The sequence below is a fragment of the Nipponia nippon genome, unplaced genomic scaffold (genome assembly GCF_047370975.1).
Source record: "Nipponia nippon isolate SJK-2023a ecotype South Korea unplaced genomic scaffold, ASM4737097v1 scaffold_4, whole genome shotgun sequence".
NCBI lineage: Eukaryota > Metazoa > Chordata > Aves > Pelecaniformes > Threskiornithidae > Nipponia > Nipponia nippon.
In genome coordinates, this window is record NW_028262358.1 from 16460683 (window position 1) to 16480617 (window position 19935).

The 19935-nt window shown below is 38.0% G+C and overlaps 1 protein-coding gene across 26 annotated transcripts in view; it reads left to right on the forward strand.

The window, feature by feature from the left end:
• NRXN1 (neurexin 1) overlaps window positions 1-19935 on the forward strand; it is a 725925-nt gene that overhangs the window by 445057 nt on the left and 260933 nt on the right. The window lies entirely within an intron of this gene.

Sequence of the window (19935 nt, forward strand, 5' to 3'; positions counted from 1 at the left end):
CATGCTCCTTCTAATGCATTACCTTGGACGAAAGTCGATGAACTAAAGCAAAGGTCAGCTAATTATACAGGGGATCGGGGAAGAAGTAAGCGTTTAGACACTGAGAAGGGGAAATAATGCCCACTGTAGCGGTCAGGAAAGGGACGGAGATAAAATTCTTTTCAGGTGCAAATACATTTTGCTTAAGAATTACAGTGCCCCGGTACTTAGTTTCTGAAGTGACAGGAAGGTGCTTCACTGCCCTTTAAACAGCCCTGTTACAGTTCTTCTCGTTCTTTGTGCATGCATACTTTCGTGAACCTGTACATAAATACATGCAAAGTAGATAGGCATATGTTCAGCGTTACCAAAAGCTGTGAAAGAAAGCGAAACACCAGACTGTGCTTTAAGGATTTTAAGCCTCCCTTTGTCTCCGAGGGAGGAAAAAAAGATAAAGAAAAACCCTCGTCGGCTTCTGATTAGATTATACAGCTTCATTCTTCTTCATTTTCTCATCTTGCCTTGCTTCATTTGCACGATCATGCGATGTCATTTACAAGCTTTGCAAAGTAAAAAACAGATCTTATACTTAACCTTTGCATCTCTGCGCAAGATGACCTAGTTGCAGGCACGAGGTAGTTAGGATATATTGGATTTTTTTCAGTGATTAACAATGCTAGCGTTAGTGGATACGATAGCATTGTTTACCTGAAAATTCCCACTGTGTGCTAAATACCCTTTAATACTCAGCCGCTAGAAAAGGCAAAGTGCACAGAAATGGCTTTTCTTAAGCATTTTGTTAATTTAAAAAAAAAAGTTAGATGTTTGGTCTAATTAAAAAAAAAAAAAAAAGAGACTGAAAAATTCAGGCCACCACTCTCCTCTGTAGTACACAGAGGCAGTGCAAGATTGAGAATGCTACATGTTCTGTACCGTATGTGCTTAAAGGGGAAAATTAAAGATGTATGTGTGTGCACATATGTGTATATGCTTATTATTCTTTCAGTTTCTGCCCTCATGGTGACATCATTTAGGGGCTTGCTATTAATTTGAGGGAAGGCTAAAAGAATGAGGGGAAAAGAAACATGATTGTAGAGGCGCCAGCTACAATTCCTTAGGATGCATTTTAAAACCACACCTTTTGCCAATTTTTAAAAACATTACCTTGGACCCAATCAAGGGGTGATGGTGTAAAAAGGCAGCTTTCTCAGGAGAAACAAGTCTCATTAAAGACAATGAAAGATGAAGTGGTGGAGCTGCCACTTAAGGACTTCATAGAGAAGCCCAGGAGCTTCTCCAGAAGTTAAGTAGCCGATTTTACAAAATGAAGGATGTTACATGTCCTAAGAAGGCATTTCAGAGTGTTTACTTGGTAACTCTAAACGTCTTTGCTTTTCTGTGTTTATCAGAAATTCTACTATCTGGCAGTGTTTTAAAACATCTAATTCCTTTCATTATTAATTCTTCAGAGAGGTGTTCCCATTTGCTTCTATAAGCCTGACAGAAGCATTTCTCTTTCCAGCTGAGCAGGGTTGGACACAGCTCCTGTGGAGCCCATCGCTGCATTTCTAAGCATCAGTCAGAGGGAACTGGGTGAGGGGTGGGGGGGATCCTTATTCCTGACCCCAGCACCAGATCCCCCTTCTCCAGTATCCCCAGCCCATGCTGACTTAGTCAGGTGAGAGTGAGAGTTTGATTCTCAGGCTTGTATCCTTCAGCATTAGCTCCGTCCAGTTTTGCAGTTATTCTGTTCTAGTCTGATAAGATTGTATGTAAACATTGCAGCCTTCATGGTGACCTCATATCTGCTTTTTTTGTTACTTTGTCAGCTTTTCGTAGCATCATACCTGTTAGAAGTCAAAAAGAGCTTTTACGGTAGGTCAATTAGTCGATCCCCGATGAAAGCATTGCTCTAATATTGTGAATCAAAAGTATCAAAGGAAAGAGAAATGATCACTTTGCTCAGGCATTCAATAAATGTCACCACAGTCCTCAGACATGCACACCCTCCTCCTCTACCCCTGGCACTGGCTAGCCCTGCCACCCCCATCCTCTCAGCAAATGCTTTGAATTTTTTATTCTTTTGGTTTTCCTTGAGCCAACCCAATTCCAGCTAATAGTACAAGCAAAGCCAAAAGCCCAGCATGTTTGGATTTTTTCCACTTCTTTTGAAAAACCAAACCACGATCTTGCTGCTAACGCTCTCGTCAGATAATTTTGCTGGGATTTTGCTTAGTAGTATGATCTCATGTTGTTTTAGCGGATAGTATTGTACCTCACAGAGACATAAACAGAATTCCAACCAAGTAATTAGTTCACCCTATTAAACAAAAAGTAGTTAAGCACACAGTTTTTTAATATACTAAAAGTAAAAATTAAACATCTTTCAAGCTTGACCAAATGTGATTTTTCAACTTCGCTTTCTGACTGTCATTAAACTCGGGAAGGTGAAAGATGGCTGAAAGAACTGAAAGTTTAATCACAGGAAGGAATAAGAAAATAATTCTCTGGATCATGACATCAGCAACGTAAAGAGAAGCACAGAGAAGTCAGAGAGAGACTAATGTTCACAAATCTAAGTCCTAGGCTGCTCAGCGCTTACCAGTGGTCTCTGCAGCACGTGGGTTATTGGATGGTTTATGTTCATAACTCCTTGCTCCATTTAAGAAGGCGGCTATTGCTTTTGTTATAGCTGTATCTACCATGCAATCTTGGGGTTTTTTTTTTTGAGCAGATAGAGTAGCTCATACTGCAGTGCCTCTGGATTACAAAAACATGGACTGTCCATGGCACGGCCTACATAAAAGGAAAGAGACTGCAACTTTCTCAGTAACTTTAAATGAAGAAAAGCAGTTTCTTTAAGAATCGAGGAACACGATGGATCATGTGTGAAGTGAAAATTGCATGTTGAATAAGTAAAAAGTTAAAAGTGTAGCCATATGGATGGCTGTCACCATCTTCATTCACCCCTTTCTTCCTGCAAGCACCTGTTTGGTCTCTACTGGGCTGGGCCTTTTATTGCCCCCCAATTCCTCATTCAGTTACCAAATGACAAGTACAGTGTGTCCATTTCTTGCAGCTATTTCTTCTTTCTGTGCTCTCAGGATCTTGTTCAGGCTGTTTTCTGATAAATATAAGTTGATTTGGAGTTTTTTAAATATGCCAGAGTAGAAGCCAGGAGGTGACTAATGAAATCTGCATGTTGGTATGTGCATGTGCTTGGAAAGAAAAGGGAAAAATGGGGAGGGAATAGGATTGATGTGCTCACAGGCAGAACAGAAAGAGCTGAGCAGTATGTGCAGGGGTTGTGCCTTTAAGGACCTGGGTTAGCATGGTGCCAGAAGGGATCTGACTTGATGAGACTTATGACCAAGATATAGACCAATGATTTAGGAGGAGCAGAGCTAGTCGGAAACAGCAGGAATAGGGTACTGGGGACAGTTATTAAGAAAGTGGTAGTTTGGGGTGGGAAAGTGCTAGGGACCTTTATGGTGGAAAAGTAGAAGGATTTAAGCTGTTGAGCAGGGGCAGGGTGAAAAAGTGCTTCAACAGCAAAGTTCCTGAGCAGAAAGAAGAGTTTGTGGAAAATGAGGGCTTTGGGGAAGAAAAGTTGACGTGTTTTGGAGGTGAGAGCTGAGGTTGAGCACAGGGATGGTGTGTTACCACAGCACGTTCCCTCCCCCAGTCTTTTCTACCCAGCATGTGACGTGGCAGCAGGGACACACATACTGATCTCCCACTTCTGAGCTAGGCCACCTCCTTCCAGTCTCTGCTTCGCCATTGTTGCTGAAGTTCACCCGCACTGGATTCATGCACGTTATGTCCGTTTAGAGAGACTTCTGTAGCAGAATCACCAGCTCACTGTTACTGGAGTGCCAGACTGCGGGCTGGGTCAGGCAATGAAGATGCCCATTGAACTCCGCAGGAGCTTTCACTACGTAAGAATAGCAGGACCAGAATTGCAACAGTGCAGTAAAATCATTTATACCACCATCATGAAAAAGATGACCAAAACAACTTTGAAAGATGTGCATATGATGTATAGATAGTATTTTGTCTGTGTACGAAAACTGCAAGGAAAGACTTACCAGTGTAGGTAAAAATAATTTATGGCCATTTACTTTTCTTGTAATGTACTGGAATTGCTATTTCTGCATGTAACGCTAATAAACCAAATATTTTTAGGGGCTTAGGGTAAATGAAATGGCATTTTTTTTTTTGCTTGAATGTGCTTGTTATGTTGCAGAAAAGGGTTATATTTTGATTAAAACATCAAACGTAACTGTTTCCAGATGTTCAAGCATTGCTATGCAATGTGATATTAGAGGTAGAAGTGAAAAAGTCTCATCTTCATGTTATAATGGCCTTTTTTTTAGAGAGAGATCTTTTAAAATGTTTTTTCAAACCTGTTTGTATATCACAGTCTTCCTGTTTTATATCTCCTTTTCATTCACAGATTTTCAAATACTTACTAGTTATCCTGCTCTGAGTACTTCTTACACATAACTGAGACATTTTCATGTTTTAAGACTGTAAAGCATAGCAGCTTTCTCCACGTCTTTAAATTATATAAATTTTATATCCCCTTTCAAAATTTCCAATATGCTCCATCAGTTATTATCCCCATCAGCTGCCAAAGTATTAACATCAGTTGGAATAAAATGAATAACAAAGCAATTTCAGTCAGCATAGTGGTTAATTGGCTGTGCAGTTAGATATGCATATTAGGAAGTGTGGTTTCTATATTATTATTTCTGTCAATATGGCTCGTCAAAGAGGCATACAGTCTTCAACAGTATTGCGGACAGTCTGGAGCACTATAATCAAAAGTGGAATGTTGCTCATGGATTTCTGATAAGCATCTTTATACAAGCCCTACCGCCTTAGCACATGCACAGCTATTGATTGACTGGGGTGCCGTTACAAGAGCTAAATAAATAACAACGCTCTGTTGTCACTTATCAGCAATACCACTTTTGCCTCAGCCTGCGGTAACCATGTTTTTCTAGATTTAAAGCATGTTTTATTGTCTTTTAATCGAATACTCTTTGAAATAAGTTATCAGAAGAAATTAATTTAGCATTCAGTACATTGGACTTCCTACTGTTTCTAATTTTCAAAGATGGATTTTTTCTGATAGCAAGAAGTTGACTTGGCTTTAAGGGAAATTTCTTTCTGTCTCTTCATTCTGTCCGGAGGCGAACTCTGTAGACAAAACTCTGATGTACAACTGCTATGCCCAGTGTGAGTAAGCACAACCAATTCTACAGTCCTAATATTTTCTCAGCTTTCTCACACAGATAGCCATTACCATGGTTAACCATAGGATGTTATGCTTGTTTTTCAACAGATCTTGTAGTGTAGTTCACTGAAGTTCCTCTTTTGTCTTCTCCTTGGTCAAAACTTGCAATAGTTCTTAACCTTTCTGAGTAATCAAGATGACATTACTGACCTCTTTCTTGTCTTTCCCCAATATCAGTTAATTTATCTCTCTGTTATTAAGTTTGGTGTCCTCAGGTCTGCCACAGTATCTGTAGCAAATTTTTCCAAGCTATCAACTTCCTTTCTAGTTTGTAAATACAGTGTAGGCAGAGCTGATAGATCTTGCTGTGATAATAAGTTGACTTGTGAATGTAGCTGTGATTATAAGTAGAATGGAACAGTCTGATTTGATGAAAGAAAGTGTATTATAAATAAAGATACTGTTCTATAAAGTTAAAAGTGACAAACATGAAGAAGAGAGGGCATGTACTTACCATCATTTAGACTTTTTTTTTCTTTCCAAATAGCAACATTGATGTCTAGAAGTAATTTTCCCTCCTCTTTTCTCCTAACTTTATATACATTTGTGCACAAGCATGTGTGTGCACACACATATATATCACAGGTGTTTCCTCATAGTGAGAAAATGGTCCATAGTGTTAAGTTGAAAAAGAGAGCATTCCTCTAAGAGTTGAAAATGTTAAAAAATATTCAGTGGCAATATTCATTAACTACAGATGTAATTGGTCAGAACAATATAATTAATTATTCCCTTCCCACTTAGTTGACAGAAAAAATAAGCTAGTGAAAACAAAGTGGGAAAGGAGGAGGGGAGAAGAAGTAGTGCTGCTGGATGTTGCTCCAAAGAGCTGGGAAAAGGTGGTGAGGAGGATGCCATGCTTAGGAGCGGTCACCGTCTCTGGCCCATGATTAGTGAATCACTGTAGAAAACTGTAGCAATCGGTTCTGAATTTCTCTAAGCACTAAACTGGCCAAATCCATGAAAACAGCCCAGATTAAGGGTGTGGCTGGTTTATGCACTGTAGGTAGGATAAGAGTCAAAAAGCTTTACCATTTCTGGGGCTTGGTTGATAAGAAAAATGTACGCATACAATAGATACTTGGTATCCGTGATCCTGAATCTCAGAAGGCAAGACAAGGTTGAAGCTGAGGTATGGTTTAGCTGAAGGGGTGAGGAATGTGCATAGTCTATTTTTTTCCCCACATATTTCAACTGTAAACAGCACAATGATGAGTCTTCCTTTTATATACATAGATAGGTGTTTCCTGAAGAGCTTGCTGCTCGTGCATGGAGAGACAGAGAGCTCAGCAACAGAAGATTTGCTCAGATCATTCTGCTGTTCTGGGGCTTTAGCGGGGGATGCACTCAGACACCTACTCAGAAATGACAGAAGTGTTAACTCTTTCTTTAGCTCTTTTACTGCAGCTGCATCTGCAAAGAAACGCCAACATGCTTCTAAAGCAAGTTGACTGCTTTTCTGAGTATGTGCTTTTATCCCTGCATATCTGCAACTGAGTTAGGGCTTCTCTAATTTACTTCATTAATTCAGCTTACATGCAATTGTAAAATAAAGAAGAGCAGAGAATGACTAGACTTGGAGAAACATCAAAAAACTCTGAGAAACTTTCTCTACCTTGAAGAGGAGTCAGACGTAGTCTTATTCCATGTTTGTGTTGCTGAATCACTGGAGTTTGTTGACTTTCTCAGTAAAAGCAGCTCTAGAGCCCTGGGGAGTAGGTGGAAAGGAGATGGGGAGAAATGTCCTGGGCTTAGCTCCTCCTCACTGACCAGTCGAGATGAGGAGATGTGAAGGAATTGAGGGCTAAAGAAGACACTGTTTCTGATCGTTGGCCTGGGCCTGATTTGCTCTTATTGAGGTCAAGCACAAAATTTCCACTGCGTGATCTGATCTGCTGTGCCTCTGTCAGATATGATGTCCCTCATGCATGCTGCACTTCTGATGTGATCCCCCTTCACCAAAATTATGCTTTTTAAGCTGTGAATGAATTATTGTAAATAATAATGCAAACACATGTATTTTTAAAATAGGTTTAATGCAGTTGGGGGTTGTGTTCACTTTATTTCATATGACAAGGATTATGAGGGAGCTTTCAGCAAAAATAATGAATTTCCATATTTATGGAAAACATATGAGCATGAATTGAATCATGCTGTTATTTTGGGTTTGGGTATTCAGTGCCCACAGAGAGGGGTTTAGGAGTTGTCACAAAACAACAGATGTGAGATTAGCCCCTTTGGCTGTGTCTAAATGGATGCGTCCTAAAATCCTGGTGTCCCAGTTGGTCAAGACATGCTGTGGCTCCCGTCCATGCCTCATCCTTCCACCCATGCTCTTCTTGGGCTGATTCGTGTTTGCCGTTTGCCTTACTGTGGGTTTTAAATCTGTCTGGGGCATGCACCCCAACCTTGGCATTCAGAGCAGCTCTCAAATACCGCTGCTGATTATTCTAAAAAAAAAAAAAAAGAAATGCTGTGAATGCCCGTCTTTCTAAATAACCTATTATATCAATTGAGTTTAAATAAAACATTATATGGGCAAGGGAGGGTGGGGCAGAAGTCTACCATTATTTTATTGCTTGGAAATTCTACTTCAGTTGCAGGAGTATGACTGCTCACTTAATGCCCTATCAATTAGAAGACTTTATTTTTCAAGTACTGTGGTTAAGAAGCATGCAACATGGTTTTGTTAGAAATTGTTGGCTAGAACGTGTTATGTATGAGGGTATGTAGGCCAAATGCTCATTTTGACTGTGCTGACTTCTAACATAAGTCATTCACTAAGATTGAAGCCAGAACATTTTTTGTAATGGTAATTTTTAACTTTTGTAGAAATCTTCTCACATTAGCTCATAAAGTTTGCTTTTCATCACTCAGCACAATTTGACAGCTTTAGCTGTTGTCTGACATGAATATAGTAAAATCCACTGTATGGCATTTAGAGGGAGAAGTTGGTGAAGAAAGAATAGTAACAACATTATTTTGCAGCAACAACAACAAAAACAAACATCTTAAAGTGAGATGTTTGAATATCTTACTGTGCAAGACATTGCAAAACTGTAATTAAGCATGCAGATAAGAGGAGTTGTTGGTCTGTTAATAATAGTGGCCTGTGAATATCTAACTTAGGCACGTGAATTTCAGTTTTTTGCTGGCAGTGATTTCATGAGTTGTATGATTGTCTAAATGAAAATTCAATTTGTACGTTAGTGTGCAGGAGCTTAGTTTCAAAGAGCCCGAGGTCAGCAAAGGTAAATAATTAAATGGGGAAAAAATGTGATACATCTGCTAGATATCTATAGAGGCAGTTACTTTAGATATGGCAGTTATTAATGCTTATATAAATAGCAAGCGACTCAACTGAAGACTCCTCAGCTCCTATCTATTCATTGTACTTGTAGGATAAAATTTGCCTGTCAGGGGGCTTATGCCTTAGACTTTGGGAAGGTGGGTTTCAGTGCAATGTGTATCTCATTTGCCTTTTGCTGGCACTTGGACTAGGGACAAATGTCACTGTTTCAGTACAAGGTCACTGCTGGAGGCGTGAGAAAGGCTTATCCTATGTTGATCATAGCAAGTGTGCTGTGAGTAAATAAATATGTCAGGATTTTGCAAATATTTTGTTTGTTTCAAATCATTACCTTGATCTCTGCTGGCTATTTGATAATCACTCTCCTCTTTTCTACCTTTTTCCAAATGTAATTATTCGAATTGGAAGAAAAAATAAAAAAAGAATTATATGTAATCTAGTAGAAAATTTACATATGCATATAGTGTGTGGTGGTACTTGTGTCTTTTGTAGGGGTCAGTTAGTTGCCAAAGTATAGTTTGCAAACAAGGAAAATCGGGGAGAAAAGGAGCAGTCATTATTGCTAAATGAGCGTAAATCAGTTAAACATTGCTAAGAACCCCCCTGTTTCTGTCATGTCGAAAAGTGGCATATGTACATTAACCCCTGTCCTGCATAAGCACTGCTATCTTTCCGGCGCTACAGTGTATCTTGGCAATAGGCTTGTCTGGAATGGTTATTCCCGTTTCACAGAGAGGAGCTGAGGCATGGTAAATCAGCTTCTCATTTGTGTTCCCTCTTGAATGATTCAAAGAAATCACGCAGTGGTCAGATTGGCCATCTGAAAATTCCCTCTGTGTCTCTTGTGCAGTTGCCCATGATGTAAGAGATGTATCTGGGGCATGGCCAGCGTGTGTAACACTGTTGTCAATTGGCATAGCTTAAAGCAGATTCCATGCTGGTTTAGCGTATGCCATGCCTCAGTCATCCCTCTATAAGCAATTCAATGGGTAGTGCTTTTCCCGCAGCTGTGTGTCAAACAGAAAACTAAGCGCAGCAGAGGTTAAGGATTATTCCGTTCAGCCTTTGCTTGTGCTTGTTAATGAATAGCCATCCAGTTTATTTCAGGAGTACACAGCTTTACCTATCTAAATGTGACAAGCATCTAACCATAAGTCACACAGCAGCCTGAAATGCGAAAAGGAATTAAACAAAGATTCGCTGAGTTCCGTAGTGCTGTTTTTCTATTGTATTGTGCTAATACTAGGACCCAGGACCATTAAAACAATGTACTAATTACTGAACAAATACCATTCTTTCTTCCTTTGGTGTGTAGGTCATACTGTGGGATTAATAGAACTGATTTGTGAAAAAAAGAAAAAGGGTGATGCAAAGAAAGGGGGGAGGGGAAGAAGAAAAGGAAAATGGGTCGAGCAGGCAGAGCATACCTTTGTTTAAGAAAAAGAAAAACAGGAATAAAGAAATATATTTCTCTGTAACAATTTGTGATTTTTTTTTTTACAGGAAATACTTTCTCAGTTATTTGGTTTGATTTTTATAGAGCTATTGTAATTATTGTAGATGTGGAAAAAGCATAAAATACTGATCTTTGTGTATGCCAGTACACTAAGCTTAGCACTCTCATGCCTTCATAGATGAGACTTGCCTGTCTTGTGGTATAAGTCAAATCTTTCCAAACTCCTGTCAGTGCTCACATTTTTGGGGCCATATGGGGGACAGTTCCCTTAAATATTGTTCTCTGCTTGTCTTGTAATTCCAGTTGCTCATGGTATCTGATGTCTATTAAGTGAGAAGGGCAGTCATAATGCATTGAGCCTAGATTTGAACTGGTGGCTTCACATCATGTCATTTTGTTTTGCAGATACTGTTTGCCATTTAAATGTTCCCTCTCCATGTAATTGCTCTGGATGTTTGAATGTTGGCTTCAGTAGGCGAGGTATTTTCTCTCTATTCCATAAGTGAATGTGAATGGGTGAGGATTTCGTTCAGTGAAGAGACATCTAGCTTTGTTTGAAAGGATTAGTTGCTTTCATATGTTACTTTAGGACTGTTAGGATAATTAGCAGTTCATCAGGATGATTTCACAGGCCATTGTTTGTGAGAATGACTGGGACATTTTAGTTTGCAGTGAGTCTGTGCGATGTGTCATGCCAATAGATGTGAAGAGGCAACAGTCACAGAGGGAAGGTCAGCATTAACTTTCATAATTTCATGGGGTTTTTTTGAGTAAAACATCATGTCGTGTGTCTTTTATTTCTTATCTTAGCAGATGTTATAATTTTTAATATTATTTGTTTGTATTATGGTGGTGTCTAGAAATTTCAGTCAGAGGTTGTGAGCCCATTGTACTAAGCAGATGGATTGCATAGAAAAAGACAAGAAAGCTAAGGAAATAATCACTCGCTACTGCTGACAGTAGTCTCCAGGGTAGGTTTCAAAATAGCTCAAGAGCTGTGTAAAATTAATAAGCTGTTCCTCACGTACTGAAATCCTCTTTCATATTGCATTGGCATGAGGGATCTCTGTAGAGAGGAGTGGCTGCAAATAAGATTTGCCAGAGGATGGGGTTGAAGATTGTCCTGAAAGTCCAGATTTCACTGTGATTTCAATGGATGAGTGCACACTAGCAACATGCTAGTCTGGATGGAATTTGTCCACTGCAAAATCTCTGCATCAGTGAAGTCTGCTTAGTCCCTCAGAGCAAGGTTTATTAGGCATAAAATTTGAATTAGTGTTCTTTTGTTTCTTTAGCATCTTTATAATTTTCTTCACTGATAGCAGAAAGAGATGAGAAATCAGGGGGCATTACTCTTATCTAATAGAAACTTAATGAGATATTTTTGTAGCTTTTTGAGGTACTAGGTCAATTTGTATTCTCTGATATGGAAACATTCCCTCGGACTCCAGATTTGCAGTGTGGCATGAAGTTTTTGATTTTGTTATGACATTTTAAAAATACGTTGATTTTTCATACAGTATATGTTCGGTGCATATATGCAGTAGAAAAACTAAAAATAAAGTTGTAGCACTGAATCATAATTAGAAGGGACAAAAATCATTACCTGTCATGGAGAAAACTCTGAAATAATAAATACCACTGGCACATTTTACTGCTATCATAAATATTTATTCAGCACATGTCCATAGGCTCAATTTATTACATCATATTCACTTAAGTGTGTTGATGAAACGATCCTTCTGCACACACACACATTTTATAAAATTTTAGATTCCTTGATTAATGGCACAGACCTTTTTTGCTATGTGGCACAGTCTGTCATACCTCTAACCCAATTTTGAAATAAAGGTATTCTTAGATCTTCTTATAATAAGGCTATTCCTCTTGCCACAGTTATACCTCTTTTGCTTATTTTTTTATAGAATGGATTAAGATTTAATAGTGATGTATTTCCTAATAAACATAGCTAGAGGACAGCTTCTTCCATTATCTTAGATATACCTTTGTTACATCTTCATCGGAACCCATTAAATATTCTTGGACAGTCACTTAGCAATATATAAAATGTTTCTTGTCTTTGATTTCAGCAGAGACATCAATCCAAGTGTTCTGGGCTATATTGCATAATTGTCAAGGAGTTAGATATGCACAATGAAGGTACAGTAGTTAAAATTTAGTGGTGTACATCTAATGTTTATAGATAACCCTTTTAAAGAAGTCAGGATGTATTGCCATGTTCAGCCATTCTATCTTAATTCTAAATCACTGTCGCATTGTCCGTGTGTTTTCTTTTGCAGTCAGTGAGCCAAAGACCCTGTAGAACATTTACCTTGCAGCCTTGCGATTTTAATTATCTAGTCAAGTGTATTAAATTCTGGTAAGGGTAAAACCAATTACAATTTTTCAGTAAGTTCATGCCTTGTTAGTAGTTTTCTAGGAAATGGAAACCAAGTTTGTAGCAGATTTGAAAGGAGAGGACTCTCTGGTTTCCTGCTTTTCCTTTGCATTTCAGACTTGGTCTTCAAGTAGTGTCACCACTGGCACTCAGTGTTGCTGATTCAAAGTGTTGTATTTCAGTCAGTGAACTTGTTTTAGTTCTAATTTCAATATACACAAACTGTTGTAGATTTGCTAATATAGTCCTATGGATAGTTCATTAATGATGTTAAAATTATTTATCTGCTATGTAGTATTTAGCACAAGAGTAAAACAATGCAGGTGAATATGATGTATAAATGCAGGTACTGTCCATCTAACCTGGATCACCAACTTCTAAAAATCTAGGTCCTACGCATTATATGAAGGTAAAATAATCAACCAACAATTACAAGCTGTTATAAAAAAAAAAAAAAGATGAGACTCACAGCTACAGGTAAACTCATCTAAGCTGAATGCCCTTAATCATATGTTCTAACATTAAACAGCATCCAGAGGAAAAGCCTCTGGCCTCCTTCTTGGGAGATAATATACACAAGAAACTCTCTCTGACGTGATTACCCAGATACTCTGAGACTAAGAAAATGATATATGGGTTAACTTCAACATTGTATGAGGTTTCTACATATTGTGTATAAAGCAGTGGTTAAGTGAACCAGGTTCTCACCTAACTCATGCTGCTGTCAGCCATGGCTTTCAGGCCACCAGGCTTTTTACATTAGTCCTCGCTATGAGGTGTGTCTACACCAGTAGATACAGAGGGATGCTGTCAAATGTGGTCTTGTATTAGGTGCCAGGAATATCTAGGTCAGATCCTCTCCTCATGGAGATGGTTGGAAGCTGTATTTTGCAATGTTTAATGGGCATACCTTCCAGGAAGATTGCCAATTCAGCTTGATATATAAATTGCTTTTTACAGCATTTGTGCTGGCAGATCTGTTGAAGATGCAGGACCCTTCAAACGTCTGTGAGAGTTATCTAATCAAAGGTGTGATTGAACCATTGGATAAAATATGCTCTTTGTTGTCACAAACTCCAAAACTAGGAGAACATTACTGGTATGCCAGTGAGCAAATGCTCTGCTTTCAGCTTGACCAGCATCCCCAACTGGGAGCTGTGGTGAGAAACTAATGTCACACAAGGCGTGGACAGTCCTGTTTAATTTAAGAAAGCAGACAAAGAGCCTTCACTGCAACTAAACTGTTGCTTATTTTATATTCTTGTGAATTACTTGTAGCAATACAGTCTTTAGTGAATAAAAATTGTATGTGGTAAACACTGTTGCGAAGATAGCCAAATGAATTATCCATGGAGTGAAAGGTACATATCCTGAAATCTTATCCAGGTATTTTAGCAATTTAAAAGATGTCATTTTATATGCTGGGTATTTCTTAAATGTTCCATTAAATTGAGAACTCTCTACATAAATGCTAATTTAATTAAAATGCGTTTGTATCTTAATATAAATGAAAACAACAAGCTAGAAGCCTTGCTGAAAGTTTGCATGGACCTCTACTTATGCATAATTTTTTTTATCTTCTGCAGCATTGTCTTTCTTTTTTTTTCTTTAAATGAACAATACACAAGAACATTTCCTGACTTTTTTCTTTTAAGATTACTTGTAACAGAATATTTTTGACAGGCCACTTTTGCTTTCAGAATTAAAATTTCCCCCACAAATGGTTAGTAAGAATAACAAAACACTGTGTTTTAACTTGGTAGGCATGATGATGATACCAGTTGGCATTTAGCTGTCCCATATACTAGTTCATGCATGTGAAACAAAATGATTATACTTGCAATTTTTGGTCATTTACCCAGTTCCTATCAGGGAAAATTACTTTAAATGGAAAACAATTATAAATCATTTGGTTTGTTGGTTTTTTTACCAAAAATTCTTTATTGAGAGAAGAAAGTAATGCTTCACCTCTTATGTGAATATGCTTTTCTAAAAAAACCACCTACGTAAGGGCTAAATTAGTCTTTTTCAGGTGTGGTAAATGTGCTGAGTGGGGACCCCTAAAGGAAAGCAGAGGCTGCAGGAGAGGCTGGAATTCTTTATCCACAGGATTGTCTGGACATACCAGATACACCAGTTTCTTCACCAATGGTATCAGCCCCTTGCTAAGACAGTTGCCTGGTTGTGTGATAAACCTTCAGCTGTCTTCAACTATCATTTTTGGCAACCTGTACTGGATTCAAAATTATGGCCCTTTGAAGCAGAATAGTATTCAGACATGCCCACACACATGTGCATATATACATATGTGTGTGTGTATACATTTTCCTTTTAATAAGACATTGCAAGCATTAAGACAATGCTGTTACTATGCGTTCTACCTCTTGAATGTTAAAAGACAAAAAAAAAAAGATAACTGATGTAGCTATTCCAATGAAATGTTTAATGAGCCAGGTTCTGATCTCTTGTATCCTTAACAATTAAACTTTATTCACCTGTGTTTAGAATCTGTCATCTTAGCTCAAAAGCTGCCCTTGTATATAGAGGTGTGATTTTAGCTGTCTGTAAGTCCCAAGTAATTGCATGAGTGTATTCACATAGAGTATTGGACTGGCACGACTGGCATTAAGCACAGGAGTGGGAGCAGAGATGTCCCCGTGCTCTGGTGCACTCCCTATGGCACCTCTGGGAAGTTAGTTTTATTATCAGTCGTTCTCAGGCTCCTCATCTGTAAATTAAGAATTCCTCTCTGCCTCCTGTAGGGCTGGTAACAATCTTGAGTAAAATATTTTGTGAGTTCATGGATAAGGAATAATATTCTGTAATTGTTATTTAAAGAGGGATTTACATGTATTGCTCTTAGGTCAGGCACTTGCAACATTGTCATCCACTGCTTTGAAATATGGCTAAGCCGAAGGGTCAGTGACAGCATCAGGCTATTTTTTCGTCAGAGATTTTAATGTCTTGTTCAGCTCTATGGCAAGAATCTCTCATTTCCAGTTGTAGAAAGCATTTTTTTGTCTAACAATAGAAGGCTGCAGAATGTAGTAAAATATGAATCTGGTTAGTCATGTTTGATCTTTCATGTTTTAGGCATCTGTGGGAATGATGCAGTAACTGCTCTGTTCATAAAATTCCCATTGATACACAGGCATGTTTGAGACATCAGGCAGAATTTAGATCCAGGTCTCCTATGGCTGAACTGTAATTACAGCATGGGTACAGACCAATAACGACAAATATTTACTGTTTCCAGAAGGGAGACAAATATTTATCATTTCTTATGCGCTATTAGTACATGTGCTACTGTTGCCTTGTGTACTGTGGTCAGAAGGCTCTTTTCACCTTACCTCCTCTAGCTAGGGAGATTCTGAAGTTACTGTATAACCTAAAGTTCTTTTTGACTTTTTTCTACTTCTATTCACAATCAACTTCTGTTGTCATGGGTATTTAACACAATTCTCTGCATAGAAGAGCTATAGTCCTGATATTAATTTAGCAGAAGAAACATGAAAGTGTCACCTGTGTATGTTGTTCAAGGCTCGTTTCCATGCTAGGGTCAGAAAAAGTGATTTTTCCACAGCAGATAGGATAGAAAGTACTGTTTTCAGGTTCCATAATCAAGACAAATATAACTGCCTGTTGCCATGCACCATATATTTTCCACATTATAGTAATGGATGCACTGCTGCCACCTGCTATGTCAGGACTTCCAGCTAATTGGAATAAGTTATGTGTGTTCCAGTTACTCTTACGGTCTATAAAAGGCTGCTTTGTCCTAAACTGTATAATAATTTTTGATGGATTTCCTTATGGTAGCAGATATTGCTGTACTCTGGTGAGAACCATTGTTTTTCACAAACACAGGTGTTTTCTGCACATATTAAGGCTTTAGAGATGATTCTTTCTACAGAGTTTATGCTAAGATATAGCATTTGGTGTAGGTAATATGACCCAGATCCAGGTGTAGTAAATCCTGAAAGGAACATGAATAGATGTGGTTAAGACTGTACCAGCCACTCATGGCTGCTGGCTGAAAAACTCTATGTGCCCTGCTGCTTCAGCCTAGGATCTGCGATAGTTTTATCAAAAGCTGTTGCATCCTCCTGTCACTGGGAGAAGGGTTCAGGCCATATGAATCAGAGGTGAGATAACTGCAAGGGTGAAGAAGTACCCTTGAGTGTGCAAGACAGGCTGCGTGCAGCATGGTCCACTTGACCTGTTGGGAGTATGGCACATCCACTTCTCGCTCAGCTTCACCCAGCTGGGTGGAAATTGTCCCCAGGATCTTAGAAAACACATGACCTTGTTCCTGTGTTTTCTCTGAATTTCTCAGTATTTTTTTTTTCTCTGTGGTTGTAATCTTGTCTTAAGGTATAACTGTAACATCAGAAATCAGAAATGTGGTACTTTTTAGGTGAAGTTAATTTTTGTAATAGAAATCTAATTTGAATTGGTACCTGATGGTTGCAATCTAGGTCTACGCTCATTTAAGAAGAGCTGGGGCTGTAGGACTATCAGAGCATAGTGTGTACAACTTTTAAAATAAATTTCCCTATAGTAAGTGATGTATTACTTTTAAAAGATAACAGGCTCCTGTATTTTAATCATTCTTTAATACTCAGGGTTACAGATTTAGCATGACAGAGTAACAAAGAGGATTAAGTGTATGTGATCCATTGCTGTTCCTGTGTTCATTCTGGAGAGCATGTATTTCAGCTCCAGCAGGAAGCCTGACCTCTTCTCTTCATAGAGTAGAAGTTCTTGCTTTTTCCTCTCAGGTGCCTCATTTGGTCCCAAATATCAGCCAATGAGTGGCCCTGCTGAAACTGCAGGTTTCATTCTTCAAACCTTCATCTTTCTTACTTCAAAACTAATTGGAATGGTCTCTTTTCTCGCTCCCTTTTCCTCCCCAACTCTTCCAACCTACTTTTTTAGGTGAGATGGTAGGTGATAGCAATAAGATCCTCAAGCTTAAGGCCAATTAGCATTGTAAAAAACAGGCTAGCTATTTTTCAAAAGAAAAAAGAATAGTATATGATTGTGTGCAATAAAAATATGAGAAAATGTGAATTCATATTTTGTAATAAAAATGTTTAGTACCTTTTAGCACTTGTCACAATGGCAATAAAAAAAAAGTGGCATTACACTGGGTATAAAATGGTAGAATTTTTTGTGCTATGAATCTTTCGTACCCCTCCATGTCCCATCTCAACCTCTCAACAATGCCATATTGTGTTAGTCGTGACTAAATAGTGAAGGAAGCCTTCAGAAAGCAATCTTCCATCTTAGAGGCTACTTGTGTTGTGAAGAAAAGAAAACTTCTGTGGTACCTGCTAGTGAAAGTATTTGGTACTTGTTTTGGGTATCTTCATCAGTTCATTGGAGAACAGTGTATTTAAACTTCATGTTCTTGCAGAATATGCAGGTTCTTTTGAGGTCTCTGTGATGTTAAGACCATTTTGCTCATTTAATAACACTTATATTATGTATAAGACTATATGAAATGTATAGAATACCTGAAATGAACAAGTTTATATATTACATAAACATGCATTGCTTTACAAAACACAGGAGGATAAACTCATGCTTTTTTTTCCTAAATGTATCCTAAACTAGCTCTCTTAAACCTGTGAATTAAGTGAACACATGGAAGAACATGTGCAGGTTTGTGAAATAGTCAGTCTTTTTGGTTCAAAATACACTAACTAAATAAATATAAATGATATATGTTTTTTTTTTCTTTTCCTACATAAATACTGTCCAGTGACTTCTTGTAGAACTGTAACTTCAATTGAGTATTGGTTAGAGTTTTTACTAGATACTTCTGTTTTGCAAACCTGAAAAGACAATTCTTTTAAGCAGCTAGGAAGCTAAGTGCATGAGCCATCTTAGCAAAGCTGGTGCAGCTAATTAATTGCTAGTCCAACTGGTCTGAGCTTTTTGGTACAGTAGGTTTTGTCACACACAAATGTCAGTAGAAATGGGAATTAGCCTGTGATTGACAGTATCTTGACTATGTAATTAATAATTTTCCTTTAAATGTGTGTTAGTCAAAGAGTTATTTTTAAGAAGACTGAAGGATCTGAGAAATGCCCTTTGTCTTTGATCATCTCTTAAACTTGTAATTAAAAGTATCTAAAGCTAATAATAGTTTTTCTTCCAAAAGAGGCTTGCCAAAATGGAGGAACCTTGCTAGATTAATTAATCTCTGCTCTCACTGAGAGCAGAGTATATAGACTTGGAAGACTGAGCGTTGCAAAGCCTCCTTTTATGCTGAAACCCCATATACAGCATTTGCGGAGGAGTTTGGGTTTAGAAGGGCCTACATCCAGCCTTCTCTTTCTGAAGGATTTTTTGAAACTGTTTTCACCAGGAAGGAATTGAGACATAAAGATTAGGAAAGGAATATAAAGATACTTAGATTCTCTTTTCTCTTCCTTCACCTTTCCATCTGCAAATCTAAAAAAAAATTACAGTGATAAGTCACTAAACATTCCTCACCTCGTTACTTGATTTGGGAAAACTTTGAGTCAAAAATCAGTTGTCATAATTAGGTGGATGAATAAAGGTCTTGTCATCTGTGTTCTTTTCCAGATCTATTCCAGTTTACTACGTTTCGTTCCTTTGCTCCTTTCTTCAACCCTTTGTAGCCCATACTTTCCAGGACTTTTATTTTTCAGCACCAGTTTGCTCACGGTGGCTCTAGAAAAAACTGTGGCTCAAGAAATTATGCCTGTCTGAGGAAAGGTGGTCTTTTCTACAGGACCCTAAGGCATATTACTATCAAAAGATTCATTCACTTAATTCACATTCCATGATTCATTAATTCTAATGAGATCTTGGTTATTCGTGCGATAGTTATTCATAGTTTATTCTCTACTTATTAACATATGGAAACACTGGGCTATGGTGCTTGCTTTTGAAGAATACTTACAGAAATCAGTTCCTCTTAAAACATTTATTTCACATGCAACAGTTTACCTCTTGTTTACTTTATGAATGCATGCTGTGAAGATGAGCAATATAAGTCATGTGAAAATCCAGCTACAGTAATGTATATTGAAGGGGCACTCAGTAACCCTGTAACATTTTGTCTTGCTCGTTCTTGTCACTGGTAATTTTACACGAAGAAAAGGACCTATCACTCGATATATATTGAGAGAACATCGAAGTTATGGTGATTCATATATTGGAACTCTGCCATAATAGAGAAAGAACCATATGTAGAATGAAGTAATATGATATGAAATAAAGTGATGCAGGACAAGAACCGACAGTTGCATTACATTATTCAGTGGAACAGAATCTGAAACTGCTGCAGGGGAATGAATACATGATACACAATATGGACCAATATATCATGTAGATCATTTAATATATTGAAAAACTGAGGTATAATGCACTATTGAAATGGGGTGTGTAATGTATTCTGTAGAAAGAATTTTCTTTCAGTCCTCCTGTCTTAGGCATGGACATAATGGAATATG